At 44.0% G+C, this 16,575-nt stretch overlaps 1 protein-coding gene across 2 annotated transcripts in view; it reads left to right on the top strand.

Annotated features, from left to right (window-relative positions):
• Positions 1-4,397: 4,397 nt before the first annotated feature.
• Positions 4,398-16,575, top strand: part of SNX25 (sorting nexin 25) — a 109,219-nt gene continuing 97,041 nt past the window's right edge. For both annotated transcript variants that reach the window (XM_065899774.1, XM_065899775.1), the window contains exon 1: positions 4,398-4,676. The gene's annotated coding sequence lies outside the window, so the exon portion shown is untranslated. The remainder of the gene's footprint in view (positions 4,677-16,575) is intronic.

Raw genomic sequence — 16,575 nt, 5'->3', positions numbered from 1 at the left:
ACATCACCAAACTTCCAGCTGACAAACATAGTTGTACACTGCCTCCTATGTCCCTATCCTTATCCAGGCTCTTTTCTCTATCTCATAGGTAGGTGGAAGCAGATTATGAACAAGAACAGGAACAAGAAATGTGAACTTTAACATGTTTGAGGGATAAGTCCTTAGATGCTACTGATTTTGGTGACCAGCCGGATGATCCACCAAAAACTGATGAGAATACTCTGTCAAAGTAAATTGTGGTGGGGTGTTAAAGTAATGGAACCAATGAATTACACCTCCCAATGTTTAACTCCACACGTAGGCCCCCTCTCCTATTTAACTCCTGGTTGGGCCATATGATTTGCTTTGGCCAATGGGATGTTAGCAAACGTTAACACAAAGGAAAGCTTAAAAAGAACTTGTATATATCACATCTCTGAGATTGTCATGTGAAGAAGCCCAAGCTACCTCTTGGAGGATAAGAACACAGGGAGCAGAGACAAAGCCATCTCAATGGAGGCTCCATAGCCCAAGCAGCCCCAGCTTATGCACCAGGAGATCACAGCGTTGTTAGTGACCCAGGCAAGAAGAACAGAACTAACTGCTCAATGACCCCAGCCCAATTGCTGACCTACAAAATCATAAGCAAATAAAATGGTTTTTATTTGGTGGTAGTTTGTTATACAACAGCAGATAATTGACACTCTTATTTCCCTAAATTTCAGGTCAACACTTAAGTAAATTGAAATTATCCTTTTTTGTGTGTGATCCACCCTCGTCAATTCTTTATCTTGATACCAGCTAATTTAGTTTACAATACTTTCCTTTGTAATTCTCTTTCTCTTTGAAGATTAATACAAAGACACTTCTGCCTGAAAGTTTCCCAATATGAATAATTTTACTTACTAATAAGGAGCCCCACTCAGCATAATTTATATATCTGTGTTCTAAAATTTTGTTCAGATTCACCTTCCTCTTCAAAATGCTGCATATGTTTCCTTTAAGCTTTAACAGTCTACTTTTTTAAAATAAATTTATTTATTTATTTATTTTTTTGGCTGCATTGCGTCTTCGTTGCTGCTCACGGGCTTTCTCTAGTTGCTGTGAGCGGGGGCCACTCCTTGTTGCGGTGCGTGGGCTTCTCATTGCGGTGGCGTCTCTTGTCGCAGAGCATGGGCTCCAGGCGTGCCGGCTCAGTGGTTGTGGCTCGCGGGCCCTAGAGTGCAGTCTCAGTAGTTGTGGTGCACGGGCTTAGTTGCTCTGTGGCATGTGGGATCTTCCCGGACCAGGGCTCGAACCCGTGTCCCCTGCATTGGCAGGCAGATTCTTAACCACTGCACCACCAGGGAAGCCCTACTATTTGTTTTTAAAGTATTTTATAATTTTTTCACTTTTATTTTTTGAAGTTTGACCATACTTATATCTGTATTTTCTGTAAATCACACTCTGCTTGAAAGTTACAGAAAAGAGAGGTTAACGGACCTGTAAGGGTCTTGCACTGAATCAGTAGGAGAAACTATAATGATACCTAGGTCTTTTGATTCATGTTAATACCTATTCACAATTTTACCCAAAGTGGTCAAAGGCAAATACTGTGGTTTTCTCTCTAATCCTGTGGTTACCTTCAAGGAGAGCCAGGGGGTTTAAGGAGAAATATACTAAATAGTGAAGGGGAAGATGCATCACATATTTTGACAGAGATTGGGTGTTGTCTACCTATTTACACTATCTAATATTTTAAATGTCAAATTTTCACTTAATTTGTCCTTATAATATCCCAGTGAGTTCAGACAAACACCATTCCCATCTTACATAAGAGAATAATGAAGATAGCCTGTGGAGCATTTAATTATAACCCATCAGAATATGCTGGCCATAAGGAATATAAATAAGGCATCTCTACTTAATTTGGTCTTTAACTTAGACGTGGTAGGACTCAACACCGACTTCTGGGAGGGAACACCGGATTCTAATTTAATACCTGACTTCTCCCTCAATACCTCCTGATCCCAGGCACTCCCTTGTATATCGTACCACCTCTCAGTGTCCCTCAGACCTTGCACAGGGTAGAAACCCAACTACTACTTGTTAAGTAAATGTTTTTTTTTTTTTGAAGTAAATGTTTGAATTGTCAATGCTGACTTAGCAAATACGACATATACTTTAAGGAAGATTTCTGACCACGAATGTACATTTATCCAGATCTGCATTCCTGGCAACAATATACAGGTGTGTTGGAAAGATCATGGTCTTAAGAGTTACAGACCAGGGCTCTCAATAAAAGATAGTTTCCCCTTTACTGATTGTGGTTTTACTGACTTTAGTGATTATTATAAATCATTTTGCACTTGTCAGGGGGCTGGCTAAGATACGAGCCATACTCACAAAGCAACAAAACTAAACACTTTTAAAAGCATGGAATACAGGTACTAAGCTCATGGATTTAAACCCTGTTTTTTCTCCTTTGGAATAAGGGATGACGAAATGAGATAGAGTTTTTACGCCTGCGCGTCCGGAGCCTGTGCTCCGCAGCGAGAGAGGCCACAACAGTGAGAGGCCCGCGTACCACAAAAAAACACAAAAAACCCAATAAACTTTTAAAAAATGACAAATGTGAACATATTTATTTTTATATAGGTACATAAAATAATTCATTTCTACGCTGTTTTGTTAGAGCTTAATATTAGGGATAATTTTTTTTTAGACCTCCTACTTCATCTCCCACTTGAAATCCATGCCATTCCAGGAAAATTTATTACAATGATGTGAATACATGGGTGGGCTGTTTATGTCTATGGACACTGGTATTTCTTCTTTTGATTAATAACCTCTTCGATAATACTTTGTTTTAAAAGAATAAATATCCACTAAATAGTTTACTTTGTATGAATGTTATATATTTTTCCCTCTGTTGAAACGACAGATATTGCTTATAGAAAAACCCAGTATAGTCACAGTATCTGAAAATATATTTTAATGCTTACTTTTCCTAACTATGTCTCCTGGGAAGCAGGATATAACTCAATTTATTGCGAAACAATAGCGCTTTTAAACTGTTGAAATTCTTCATGACTGCTGCATGGAGAGAGTTCTGGGCTTTTGCTTTTTAATGTTTCCCGTATCCTTCTCGGCTTCGCTCATCTGTTTACCTCTTTCCCTTTCTTCCCCTTTTTATTGTTGATTTGCCCTCTCTATCACCCCCTTTTAAATTATCATTAACGTCTTTAGAATTCCTTTATTCATTAAAGATACATCTGCTGCTTTTCTGGCGTTCATAATTTCTAGTATTTCGCATGTTGGCATCTTCTCAGTAAGCATTATCTGTATATTAACGCTGGGACCATGATAGGAGAAGAAAATATGTACTCTCAAAATTATCTGGACTACTTTCACTTGCGTGGGTAGTAGCATTTGTACTGAATCGTCGGCGACAAAAATACAGGGACTTGGAGCCAGTGACTATGGCAGCTGTGCACACCCTCTGGCACCAGGCAGACTTTTTTGGGCCTTTCCGTAAGAAGGAATTGCAGGCTTCATCTACTGCTCCACATTTGTCTGATTCCGTTCCTGAGGCGGCTGCGTGGGAAAGAGAAGGTTGTTAGGAGAACTGTGTTAAAAGTGAGGCTCAGGAACGGTTGCCTATTTAAATAGCAGGTGCAAACGGCGCAGAAATTTTGCGGGCTGTAAGCATGCGAGGAGGTTACCTATCAGTGATGCGCGGGGAGAGGATTAAGGGATCACCTGAGCTCGAGAATTACAAACGCTTCTGACACCTGCAGCAAAAATGTCCATCAACAGACGGTATGCTGGGGGAGGGGCGGGGAGGAGCGCAGGAAGGCAGTTTTCGCCGGGATTGGTGGCGCCCCTTCCCCGCTGGGCAGCGGCGAGTCGGACCCCGCCCCCGCACCGCGGGTGGGCGGCCGGGCGGGGCGGGGCCGGGCACCTCCCGCAGTCGCTCATCGGTCGCTGTGGCTCTCCGCCCCCTTCTGACACGCACTCCACGGCCGCCCCCGCCCCCGCCCCCGTCTCCGCCCCCACCCGGCCGGCTCGAGTCCCAGCCGGGTCCGGCTACCTGGGCACGCCCGGCCGGGCAGCTGAGGGCCCGGCGCCGCGTGGCGGCGCTGAGGGGTCGCCGAGAGGAGCTCCGCGTTGTCTGTTGGAGCCGTTCCCTCGTTGGGCCGCCGGCGAGGGCATGAGCGCGGACTCCCTCTGCCTCCAGAGCGGCGGGAGCGGCGAGGGGAGAAGGCGCCGCTTGGAGGCCACCGTCCAGGGCAGCGCCGGGGGAGAGCAGGGCGGGAGATGTGCCTGTCCTTAGCGGCCCAGGAAGCAGCATGCACCCCAAGGCCACCGACAGCAGCGGCGCCAGCCTCACGGAAGCCCCGGGCGAGCGGCGGCCGGATTCCCGGGAGGACGCGGCAGCCCCCGGGGGCCCAGGCGGCGGGAGCTGGCGGGCGCCGGTGGCCGTGGCAGCCCTCGCCGCCGTGCCCCTCTGCTTCCTGGGGCCCGGCTGCTGGGAAGCGGGAAGCGCGGGGCCGGGCACCGTCCTGCTCAGGCTCAGCCTGTACCTGGGCTGCGCTGCGGCCGCCTTCCTGCTGGGGACCTTGTTCTCCCTGGTCTGCCGGAGCCCGCAAGCTCCGCCGCCCGACTTCGCCGCCGCCTGGAGACGGCTGGCCGCGGCCGCCCGCCGCCCGCCGGAGGTGAGTACGGGTCTCCTCGCCGCCGCCGCCGCCGCGCGCGCGCCCGCCCGCCCGCAGCCTCGCCCGGCCCGCCCGCTTCCGGCGCCCGCCGCCAGCTCCGGGAGGGTCGGGGGTCGCGGCGGGCCCGTCTTCTCGGCCCGGCTCGGCGGACGCCCGAGGGAAACGGGGCTTGGGGTGGGCCGGCCCGGCGGGGAGACGCTCGTGTCCCCTCGGCCCCCGTGCGGGGCGGGCTCCGGGCTCCGTGGGTTTGCCGAGATGCACGTTAGTAGGCGATGTAGTTGCTCGACACCATCCTCATTTCCAGCCTCGGTAGTTGAACAATCCTTCCAGACCTTCGCTGTGGCTCTGCAGCTAGCGAGTGGGAGCGAGGGGAGCGCGGCGGTCGCTGTACGCAGGCGCTGCGCCCTGGGCTGGTCATTACCTTGGGTTCCGATAACCGTTCCCTGTCGGGATGACTTTATGCCCTGTTACAGACGAGGAAGCTTGACGCAGAGGGGCTGACTTGGCTTAGGTCACCCACCCGGTACCTCATGCCCAAGCCTGGGTACACTTTTTACCACGCTGTCCTGTCTTCCACCATGTTAAGTATCGCAGTTTCAGTGATTAGGAAGGGGATGCCCGAAATCACTGTACTTTGCGTCAAAAGGAAGGCTATCATCAGTGAGGTGTGGCGATATGGTAAAGAACGGTGGTTATATAGGGAATATAGGGAAGGACAGTATTTTAAATGAGCTCTAAGCTTCCTTAGTGCCAAACCACTGCTTCCCCTACCTCCCAGCATCCGTCTCACCGCCCTATAAAAGAAACTTGATTCTGTCGTAGCTTGACTCTTCCTGCTTGACTGAATGATACTGTCATTAAACTGAAATTGACCAAGAACTCTGGGGTAAGGGAAATAGCAGTGGCTCAACTTCCTAAGAATATTTGTTGGAAGTGTCATTACCCCCTGGGTTTTGTGTTTGCTTATGATATGACCTGCTTACTTTTTTGTGAAAATCATCACACTCTTAACCAAAAGTACCGTTTCCTCAGTGTGTCAGTTCCGAATGCAGAGCTGAGATAATGGCTGAAGGGTTGTGTAAGCTGAGTAGCAATTCAATATAGTAAGGAACAGGAACTTCTGTTTTCATAGTCTCAAATTCCGTAGTTGTGTTTATTTCTCTTAAAAACCTTCACTCAGCTGTCCATTTTTTCATATCTAATTCAGCAAGACTAGGTGAGTAGGTGTATTTTTCCTCTTGCTTTTTCTCTACAATGATAAAAAAAATAAAGATCCCAAGATTTTACTAGTTGGTTTATCGATCTGTGAATGACGTTAGAATTCTTTAGAGTATTGTAAGACGTTGTAATTCATTCAGGACGTATTTATTGAGTATTTTATGCCAGCCAGGTATTATTTTGGAAGCTGGGGTTGAATCAACAAGGCAACAGCCCTGCTTTCTGGAGACTGTATACTTATGGGGGAATCAGGCAATAAATAAATGGAGTTACTTTTGGGTAGTGGTAAATGCTTATGAAACCAAAAGTAACTAAGAGTCAAGTGATTAAGAGTGCCTGATATGCGAGGGCAGGAAGTTTAGATGGTGGGGTCAGGGTCAAAGCTGTAGGATTGCAGCTCACTCTGAGGGCTTGGAAGCCTCATGTTGTGGGTTACCTCCCCTTTTCCTGGAAAATACATCCCCTCAAACCTCCTAACTCACTTGTACCTCTGGTAAAACTTGGGTTATCATCCCGGAAGGTGCTTTAGTAGAGGAAGCAGAGAAAATACTACATTAAAGGTGACAGAAAATGAAGCAGCATATGTAATCTCTCACGTATACTACCCGAAGATTTCAGGCAGTAGAAGAGGTGAAGTATGATTTAAGGAAAGTAGATTATTGGTCATTTCTTTTTGAATTCAGATTCCTACAATGTTAAATAAGAAAATAAGTACACTAGGATGTTTACTTTCTAGGTTGTGTTACTTAGAATTGAAATGCATATTATTCACATAAAATTATATATGTATATTTACAGTACCAGTGCAGTTTACTCAAGCCTTTTGTTGTGCTGTATTTCCAATAATTTATGCTTAAGGTTTTAAAACAGTGTTCTTTATGAATGGAAGCATAAGCCTGTGGTGTAGTATAAACTGTCCTTTCTGTGGTGGTAGGAGCTGGACCACACTGGTCATCTAACATAGGTGGAGGGGAGGCTGTTTTGGAGTGAACCAAATGGTGCCTCTTACAATACAGTGACTACTTCACTACAGAAGTTTTGATTCAGCATTAAGAAAAGAATCCTCATGTGTTCTTACATATTTTGGGTTCTTCTAGTGTCAGCTAGACATGTCAGACACGGGGATCTATCCTATCTGTCCATCTTTCCTTCCTTCTCTTTCCTTTTTTTTTTTTTTTCCTTCTTGGCTTCCTTCTATAGAGGAAAAAAAATGCGTACACTATTAAAAGCAGGCAACCAGAGAAGCCTAAACTAAAAAGGAAAAGGTGTTTTCATGTCTAGGAGTGTTCAAATGCTCCTGCATGCTTCACAAGGTAGTTATGGGCTGTCAACTCTATGCGGTTAGGACTCATGACTGACATCTTTTGTGAGTGTTTGCTGATGATAATGAAGAAAATTATGTCGGTGTGCGGTCACTAACTCTGTGCTTTCCCCCTTCAGTTAGTCTAATATTTACTGGGCGTCTCTTATGTGCAAGGATTTTGATTTTACTTGGCTGGGAATCACTATTGATTAAAGTGGTAAAACTAAATTTTCATCTCGGGTAGAAATAACATCCAGTGGTATATTCAGGTGGCAAAAACTTGTGTAAGGTCAGAAAGGTTGATGGTAAAGTCTTGACAGTTGCTACCTGGGCCCCACTTTAGAAACACTTGGGCTTTTTGTAGGCCAGCCGACTGGAGCTGTGATGCCATGGGGCTGGCTTGCTCCTGGGCAGCAGCTGCTAGCCCGCCTTTGCTGAGTACGCTGCCAGAGTGTGGTGTTCCAAGTCCAAGGTCGTAGTTTGGTCTTGTGCCAGGCCAGTTAACTCATGCGGACCAAGAGCCTTAGATTCACTAGCCACAGTTACTTGACCCTAGCACATGATCTAACCAAGGCAGCAGCAAGAAGAATATGGGAATAGTGAATCAGTAGTTTAGAAAACTTATTTTCATTCCTGGACCAGCAGGATCTAAGTGCATCTTCATAGAATGGAAAAAAGGGAAATAATTTCTTACATTTTGGCGATAGGAATAAGAGGGAATAACTTCTTTAAATGTCAATCATGGGCTTCCCTGGTGGCGCAGTGGTTAAGAATCCGCCTGCCAATGCAGGAGACACGGGTTCGAGCCCTGGTCTGGAAAGAGCCCACATGCTGCGGAGCAACTAAGCCCGTGCGCCACAACTACTGAACCTGCGCTCTGGAGCCCACGTGCCACAGCTGCAGAAGCCCGCGTGCCTAGAGCCCGTGCTCCACAACAAGAGAAACTTCCGCAATGAGAAGCCTGTGCATTGCAACAAAGAGTAACACCTGCTCACGGCAACTAGAGAAAGCCCGTGCGCAGCAGTGAAGACCCAACCCAGCCAAAAATAAATAAATAAGATAAATAAATTTTAAAAAGTCAATCATTCACATAATAATTATGGATTTTTCTCTTTTACATTGTATTTTATTAGATACTTCTTGATTTACATCCCATTAAGTTAAAAAATAAGCAGTTAACTAATGAGGATTGGAGGGCTGATGCAAGAAAGTCCACAAGTCAGGTGATTAGTAACATATGGGAAACTGAGGTCCATTGCTATGTGAAGAAACATTAAAGACTTTTCCAAGTTTAGACAGATAGCAAAGTTCAAGAAGTTCATCAAATCTCTTACACATTTACTGAAGATCTGCTGCATATCTGCTTTTCTGATCTCGTGAGATCAGTTTTGGCCTAGTTAGTTGCTGAGTGTCAGTGCCAGGCACATAAGTAAGTTCTCTGTAGATGGATTTTTGTCCTGAATGAATGGATTATTGTTTGAGATGAGAACAGACTTGAGAATCCAACTGACATTTTTAGATTTGAAGTTTCAACCACAGTTCCCTAGAGAAGGGATCATAGTCTTGTAGTAGGTGTCACTAAGAGCTTCACTAATTGCTTTCTGTTAAGTGCATGGCAGTGTTTTTAGTGTTGGCGAGGAATCAAAGGTGAACAGACTCTCCCTGTTCCCGTCCTCTCGGGCTGAGTAGATTAGACTGATAGAGAAGACTGGAGGGGAGAGCAGATGTTTATAGAGACAGTAAAAACGTTCACACAGCAACCCATGGTGCCACTTGGCTTGGGTAGGACTTCTAGAATCCCTAAATGAGTTCTTTTACCAATACAAAAGTGCTTTTGAGTAAAACAAACTTGATTTAGTTACTCGAGGGAAAAAGGAAAAGAAACAAGACTTAGGGAGACTATACACAGCCTCTTTGTGACTTCCCTTTATTATGCTAATGTGATAAACTAATCCTCAATAATTTGATAGTGGATAGTGGCATAATACACTTACTGTCTTCAGAATATTTGATTGTATTTTGACTGGGGGATTTAAGTCATGGTAGCTACTGGGAAAAATGTTTTTGAGGAAGTTGGCTTTTGAGACCCCCTTAAATCTACCTAACTCTGTAGTGTAAGGTTTGTTTGCCTTAAATTCATTCTAATCATAATTTTTAAATTTAACTTTTATGTAGGTTATACAATCACATGGCTTTAATAAAAACACATATAACAAGATATGCAGTGGAAAAAAAATCTCCCTTCCTTATAGGCAGCCATTATTAACAGTTGATTATTCTTGCAGATGTATATTATGTCTATACAAGCAAATACAAATATGTACTCAAAAACGGGTGCTTTTGATACCTATAATCTCTTGATATATAAACAGTGATTACACATAAAGGAAAATTATTTTCTGTATCTTTATTATGAAGGAACTATTTCTAAGGGTTAGTAAACATAAGAAGTTATATATGAATAGTGATAACTTCAAAGTAGGAAGCTACAATACACGATTAAACCTGAACATAAAAAAAATGCTCATCAAAACTAGCAAATGTATTCTAAGAAATGATGTGTGTGTTTTTGAATTTAGCAAAACTGTCTGAAGGCGGCAATATATATTTTCACAATTTGTACAAAACCAAAACAAACCCAGCAAATCGTTTTAGAGACGGAGTACATGTACTTTTTGGGGTTTGAGTTGCCGGCGAGTGTATGAGATGAATCCTCGGAGGTAGGATTGCAGAGGTAGTTTGGGCCAGGTTGTGGAAGTCCTCAGCTTGGAGAGTAGGGTTGGATTATAGTCTGTAGTTGGGGCAGCTACTCACACTTTCTGAGCTCTGGAGTGTAGCATCAGAGCTGGGCTTTAGAAATGTTAAGTGGAAATGTGATTGGGAGGGACTCAGGAGAAACACTGATCAGTTGCAGCGATAAAAAGTGAGTTAATGAAGCTGTGTGAATGGAGTCTGGAGGTGAAAAGTCAAGATTGAGTGAGATGGTTCTTTCATGTTAATTATCAGTAGTTATTACAGATTGGTTCAAGAATCTTTTCTAGAGTATCTTAACATTCCCTCTAAATAATAAATTCAAGCCCCAAACCAAAGGGTCCTACTGTTTATTCACAAATGTGAAGACCAACGTCTCCAAGCTTGAGTGGTCTGCTTGGAACCTAAATTCTGGTCATTCCCAGGAAGCTTATTTCTAACTCCCTTGAATCTTAAGCTGCTTTTGCTTTGGGAACATGCTACGATGTCACCTTAGTAATTGAATGTTGCCTTCTTAAAAATATCTTAAGTTTCATTTCCTAACCTTATCATTTTGGGGGTAGGAAGTGCCCTAGATTCCTTAGAATGTGTGAACCCTGTGCAGTCAGAATAGTGCACACAATTGTACTTAAAAAAAGGTGACTCAGCAAGTTTGGTGCTGAGGGCTTAGACTTTAGGAAAGGAAGTGTCTGTAGAAGGCTGTTAGTATTAAAATGATGGCATACAAACTTGCCTTTTTTTTTTGCAGCTTTGCTTTTGAAAGACTTGCAAACTTGGAACTTGTATTTTTACCAACTTCACTGTTAGGTCACTTTCTAAATGAGGGTTGGTTGTTTGGGTGGAGATGACATGACAGGGGTAGATAGGCAGCCCTTCTGAGGGACTCTGCTGGGTACCCTGGGGGGCCAGGGCTTGGGTTCAGTTACTCACTCCTACACCCTCCTTTAGTCCTGGGGTGTGTTATTTAGTTTCTCTAAGCACAGTGGAGCTTTCCAGAAAGCCCAGTGGGGTTTGGTTGCATTTTGGTGGGCTTTTCAGCTCAGGTGCTGCTTTGGGAGAATGCAGTTAGGAGAGTGAGCTGTGCCAGTCTGTCCCCAGGGCTGGCCCGTGCTTATCAGTGACTCTAGGTACTGGCCAGTCCTGGTACATTTGTCAGTCAGCCTGGGGTTTCCATGTATGAACGCCATGAGCTGGATGTAGAGGAAAATGAATATGGTAACTCCAAGTAAAATGCCTCCGAGGCCAAAGGGGAAACCGGAATGAATAGTGCATTTTTAGAATAAGACACTGGAACTTGTTTAGGTCACTAAGATCTGTTTAGTAAGCTTTCATTTTAGTGTAGAATACACTTCTTGGAAAGTTGGATGCATTTTTAACAAATACTCATTTCTAAAGTTACCTGAATTTCTGTAGTTCTCACCCACCTTGTATGTGTGAGTGAGTTTACATTAATAGCAGTAACTCAAATTGTCTAGGGTTTGCTCCTGTCTGCTCATGCAGGACCGCATCCCGCAGCTCTCCCCTCATTTCTGCCAGCCCACAGGCAGTATTTATGTGTTTATGAATATGTTCACTTATGTTCTTCCGTTCCTGGTGCCTGCAGAACATTTGAGAGAGCCTTCTTTCTGTCACCCGTGCCAGTCTGTGAAAAAGCACATTTCTTCTTGGGCTACTGCTGTCTCAGTCCCCTAAAACTGGATATCCAGGCATGCTTGGTCCTTCTGTTTTGTTTTTGTTTTTCTCCTGAGCCAAAGCCACTTTATGTGCTTTTTGGAAGTTGAGAACGTAGCCTCGTTTCTTTCACTCGGGTATACTTAAAATTTTTTCTTTTTTACTGTGTAATAGAAGCTGAGGAGCTTACGTCTCTGTTTGCATCTCCTGTGAAGACAGCCCCATCCCTTTTGTCTGGCTCCTTTCTGTACCTGGCTCAGAGCAGCCCCTGGGGTCAAGCTCGGGCTTTCTCTCCTAGCTCCAGAGCTTTCTCTGTCTCCAACCTTGAGCGGCTACACACAAGGCACCTCCCAAAGGTCTCTTCCTCGTATGCAAATATATTCCAACAAATATACACCTGAGGGCCATGTGCAAACCCTGCCAACTTGTTAGGTGTGGAATTAACACCTTAAACATCCCAGAAATTGTGTTTTTCCTGAGTCACAGTTGTTAATCTCATATTCCTTCTGATTTTTTTTCCCATTTCACTAAACCTTTCTGAGATTGCAACCCCTAGATTAGCTCGGGAGGTTGCTTTGTTTTCTAGATTTGAATTTTGATCATCCTTGAGGTCCCATTTTTGGAAGTATCTCACTTTTAGGCGGGCTTCCCCGGGGACCCCTGCAATCACCATCTCTACACGGAGTCGAGATTTACTCCTCAGGCTTAGACTCACTTATTCAACTGCTTAACTTGACCTTTCCACGTGGTACCCTCAGAGGTGCCTGAAAGTCAACAGGTCCAAGGCCCCAACTGTCTTGTGATCAGTGTCTCCGTCCCTCTCCCATTGCTCCTTGCGTCAGTGACTAAGCACCTCCGAAAGTCCTGCAGCCAGAAGCCCGAGTCCTTCCTGACCTCTCCTTCTCCTTCCTCCCCACGTGCACCCCATCCTCCAGACCTGTCTCCTTACCTCTTGAGTATCTTACGTCCATCCGCTTGTTTCCATCTCTCCTGCTTGGTCCCAGCTGCCATCATGTGCCTCCTAGGTGACTGCAGTAGCCCCTCAGTTCATCTCTCTGCCTTCCTGTCGGCTCCTCCAATTCCTTCTCTTAAAAATGCACCCCCAGTCCAATCTCTCTTCTGCAGCATGTTTAATTAAGAGCCGTCAGCTTCCTGTTCTTGCCAGCTCTCCAGCCTGGTCTCCTGTCATAATTACCTTCACTTCTCATGCTCTATCCTCAGCCCTCAAAGTGCCAACCTTGCTCTTTGGATGGCAACTTTGAACATCGCTTGCTCTGCCTGGAGCCCCGCTGCGCCGTTGCCTGGCTAACTTCTCCTCAGTGCTCAGCCATCACTTTTGCAGAGAGGCTCATATATTCTTGTGGCACCGTAGACCTTTTCTTCATTGTACTTAGCACAGTTGTGATTTTATACTTGGACGTTTCCTTGTCCATCTTTCTCATTAACCCTTGAACTCCATGAAGGCAGAAACTCCCCGCAGTGTCTTTAACATCTAGCATGATTAAGTAGGTAAGCAATAAATGTGTCTTGAGTGACTGATCCCTGGGGATCAGTAGAGCATAGGCATTAAGAGAATGGTTCTGGAGTCAGCCAGTTATTTGAATTTGAATCTGGCTCTGCGTTAATAACCCTGTGACAGTGGGTGATTTACTTAAGATTCCTAAGCCCCAGTCTCCTTATCTGAAAAGTGGAGATAGTAAATACCTTAAGAGGTTGTTTGGAACAATGTGATAGTATTTGAAAATATAAATATAGTATTTGTAAAAGTGCTTTGAATTAGAAGGTGTTAAATGGTAGATGTTACACTCTCACCTTTTAAAAAAAAACTTTTTTATAAGAATAAAGATGCAGCTTCAGAAAAATTACACAAAATAAACATATAGTTGGATGAGTGATTATAAAGACAATACCCTTGTAACTTCCAGAAGCCCCAGAAACCCCCCTGTATCTCCACCCCAATGGCATTCCCTTCCCTTCCACCTAAGTAACGCCATCTTGACTCTATAATAATCACGTCCTTGCGTGTTGTTACAGTTTTATCAGTCAACCATGCATCCGTGGACATTATGGTTTAGTCTTGCCCATTTGAAAAAATTAAGTCTTCCCAGTATCCTTTTCTTTTCCCTATGGGTTATCTATTGAAGAACCTGGAGCAGTTGTCCTGTAGTGTCCTATAGTCTGGATTTTGCTGGCTGCATATGAATGATACAGCTCAGCTTGTTCCTTCCTCCTTTGCATGTCCTGCAAATTGACACTGGACCCAGAGACCTGATCAGACTTGTGTTTGACTCCTTTGGCAGGACTGTAGGTGGTGGTGTGACCTTTCATCGGGAGGCACATAATATCTGGTTGTCTTTCTTTTTGTGATGTTAGTAGCTGTTGATCCTCAATACCTGGATCTATTAATTTTTGGGGGGTGACAAATAGGGATGTTTTAATTCTGTCATTTGTCTTATTTATTGGTTTGAATATTTTTTTAAAAGAGACTTTTTCCATCATCTACTATTTGGTTGCACAGTGGTATAGTTCTATAGAAAAGCAGGATAAATGCTAGATTCTTTCCCATTATCAGTTTTCCAAGATAATGAGTTGGTTCCCCATCATCCTCTGAAGGTGACCAATTAGTTACGTGTTTAAAAAAATATTGTGAACTCATGGATTTGAATGTATTTGATGCGTTTCAATTAATTGTAATTATTATCTTTTTTGAAGCTTAGGCAGTCCCATCTCTGCCCAGTGGGAACCTTTTCAAGTTGGCTCCTGAGTCCTTTTGATATGGCCCTACTAAGTCTGAGAGTTTTCTTGCTATCTGGTATAATAAGATATTTCAGGTTCATTTGGAGCATTTTCTGCTCACACCTGGAATTAGCCATTTCTCCACAAAGAGCCCTGATTTCTTTTAAGGGAAAATAGTATTTCATGAACTCATTCTGTTTCAGTTCTGAGCAGCACAGCCAGACTCAGAGCCAACTGTTGGGACTTCACCTGCTCATTTGTTTGTAGGGTGACCAGTTGTCCTGGTTTGCTCAGAACTGTCTTGGTTCTAGCACTGAAAGCCCCGTGCCCCTGAGAGTGTGGGGGACTCATTCTAGGTGTTAGGGAGCCTCATAGCTGTTGGTTTGGTCATTGTGTCTTGGCCTTCTCTGTGGAGAGATTGGAAGAAATATGTATGAGATCTGTCTTTTGCAGAGAATAATCACTCAGTAGTTAGATTTATATACTCTGTCTTCTTCAAGACAGGTAACACTTAGTTTGAACAGTGCTTTGCAATCGTCTTTGCCATTTGCTTATGATAGCCTATAAATTGACATTGTTTATGGGTTCAGGAAAATGGTTTCTATGGCCTCAGTTTGATTCATTTTACTCTAACCCATGGCTGTGAATACAGTGGACCAATAAATGCACTACAAGAGTCATAATGTGAATGTCATAAAGTGAATGCCTTAGTAATTGCTATAGCTAAACTTAATATTTATTGCATTCACTGTATGCAGGTGCATATATGCATTACCCAGTTAAATTTTTATATCTTCCACGTGAGGTAGGGATTTGTTAATCTCATTTTACAGATGGGAAAACTGAGGTTTAGAGAGGCTAAATCATGTGCCTGGAGCAAGTGGAAGAACTAAAATAAACCCAGGTCTTTCTTATTTTGGAGCCTCTGTAGTTAACCATTTTATTACCATTTTAATTATTAAACATTAGTTTGGTCTAATTTAAAACCTGATTCACGTTTTAAAAAACTTGAGAATCTTTGGGCTGGTTCTAGGATCTGTTTAGGAGTTAGTGTCACGTTAGAGGTCTCAGAATGATGTCACAGCTGCCCTTTCTGTGCTCCTGGCAGTCGTTGCTAATCAAGTAAGGCAGCTTTTTTTTTTTTTTTTTTCCCTCTGAGTCTGGATGAAGCCTCAGAATCCTTTTCAACATAGCATTCCAGGCAGCCACTAAAATTTTACTAGAGTTGAGATATAATGTGAGACCCATCTGCCATTCTGAGTGAGAACCTCGTAGAACGGCAGTGAAGCCTCTGGGGTCCCATGGCACTTTTTCTGTGCTACTCTGCTGTCACTATACTGTATCATAACAGTCAGTCATACATTCTTTTCATCTGTTCTAGGAAAAATCAGTTTTCTACGCTATGATCCATAAACACTTAATTTCAGAGATGCTTTTAGGTATACTGCAAAAACAGAAGAGGCAAGATGAGAGACTTGCGGGGGTGGGGGTGGGTCACATAAATTTGAGAAACCAAGTTCTTGAAGCTTTACACTGTGTATTGCTATGCTAACGTTGTGAGAAATCCTAGTAAATAAACCTGTTTAGCTGTTTTTTAACCCAGTGTTTTCTAAACATGACTTATACCTGTATCCCTACTTTTTTTTTTTTTAAGCAACAAGGAATTTTATTACCTTAAGAAATTATACATAACCCAGAGGTAGGACAGGCCCAGGAGTAGTAGGGCAGGCTCCACGTGGGAATATCCAGCCTCAGCACCATCTCTCTGTATCTTTCTTAGCTCTGCCCTCCCCGTGGGTGCGCCTGATGCCCTGGCTAGTGGCTAGATGGCTGCAGGCATTTCAGGCACCATAGCCACACAGGATGAGATCTAGACGGGGAAAGGCCCTTTTGGAACAAGGAAAGTGTTCTTAGAAATGAAGTGGCAGTGTTCCCTTGGTGTCTGTTTGGCAAGGTTTGGGCGGGTACCCGCCTGTATGGAATTGTTGGCTGCGGGAGGGGACCATGGTGCTGTGACTGGCCTAGCCAGTCCTTTAAGGAGGAAGGAAGCAGTGGAGTCAAAACAATGAATGTTTCACTTCATAGCCAAGGTTTTCAGGATAGGAGGATGCTCTCTTTTTAGCCTTTCACACCTTCATTTACTCCTCACTTTAACCAAGCTTCTCGCTGTTCCTGAATTTACCTTTATGGGGTGTACGTGTTGCACCCATGGGCCCCTGG

The sequence above is a fragment of the Phocoena phocoena genome, chromosome 21 (genome assembly GCF_963924675.1).
Source record: "Phocoena phocoena chromosome 21, mPhoPho1.1, whole genome shotgun sequence".
NCBI classification, from domain to species: Eukaryota; Metazoa; Chordata; class Mammalia; order Artiodactyla; family Phocoenidae; genus Phocoena; species Phocoena phocoena.
Note: the sequence above shows the minus strand (reverse complement) of the source record. Positions and strands in the feature narration are given on the sequence as shown.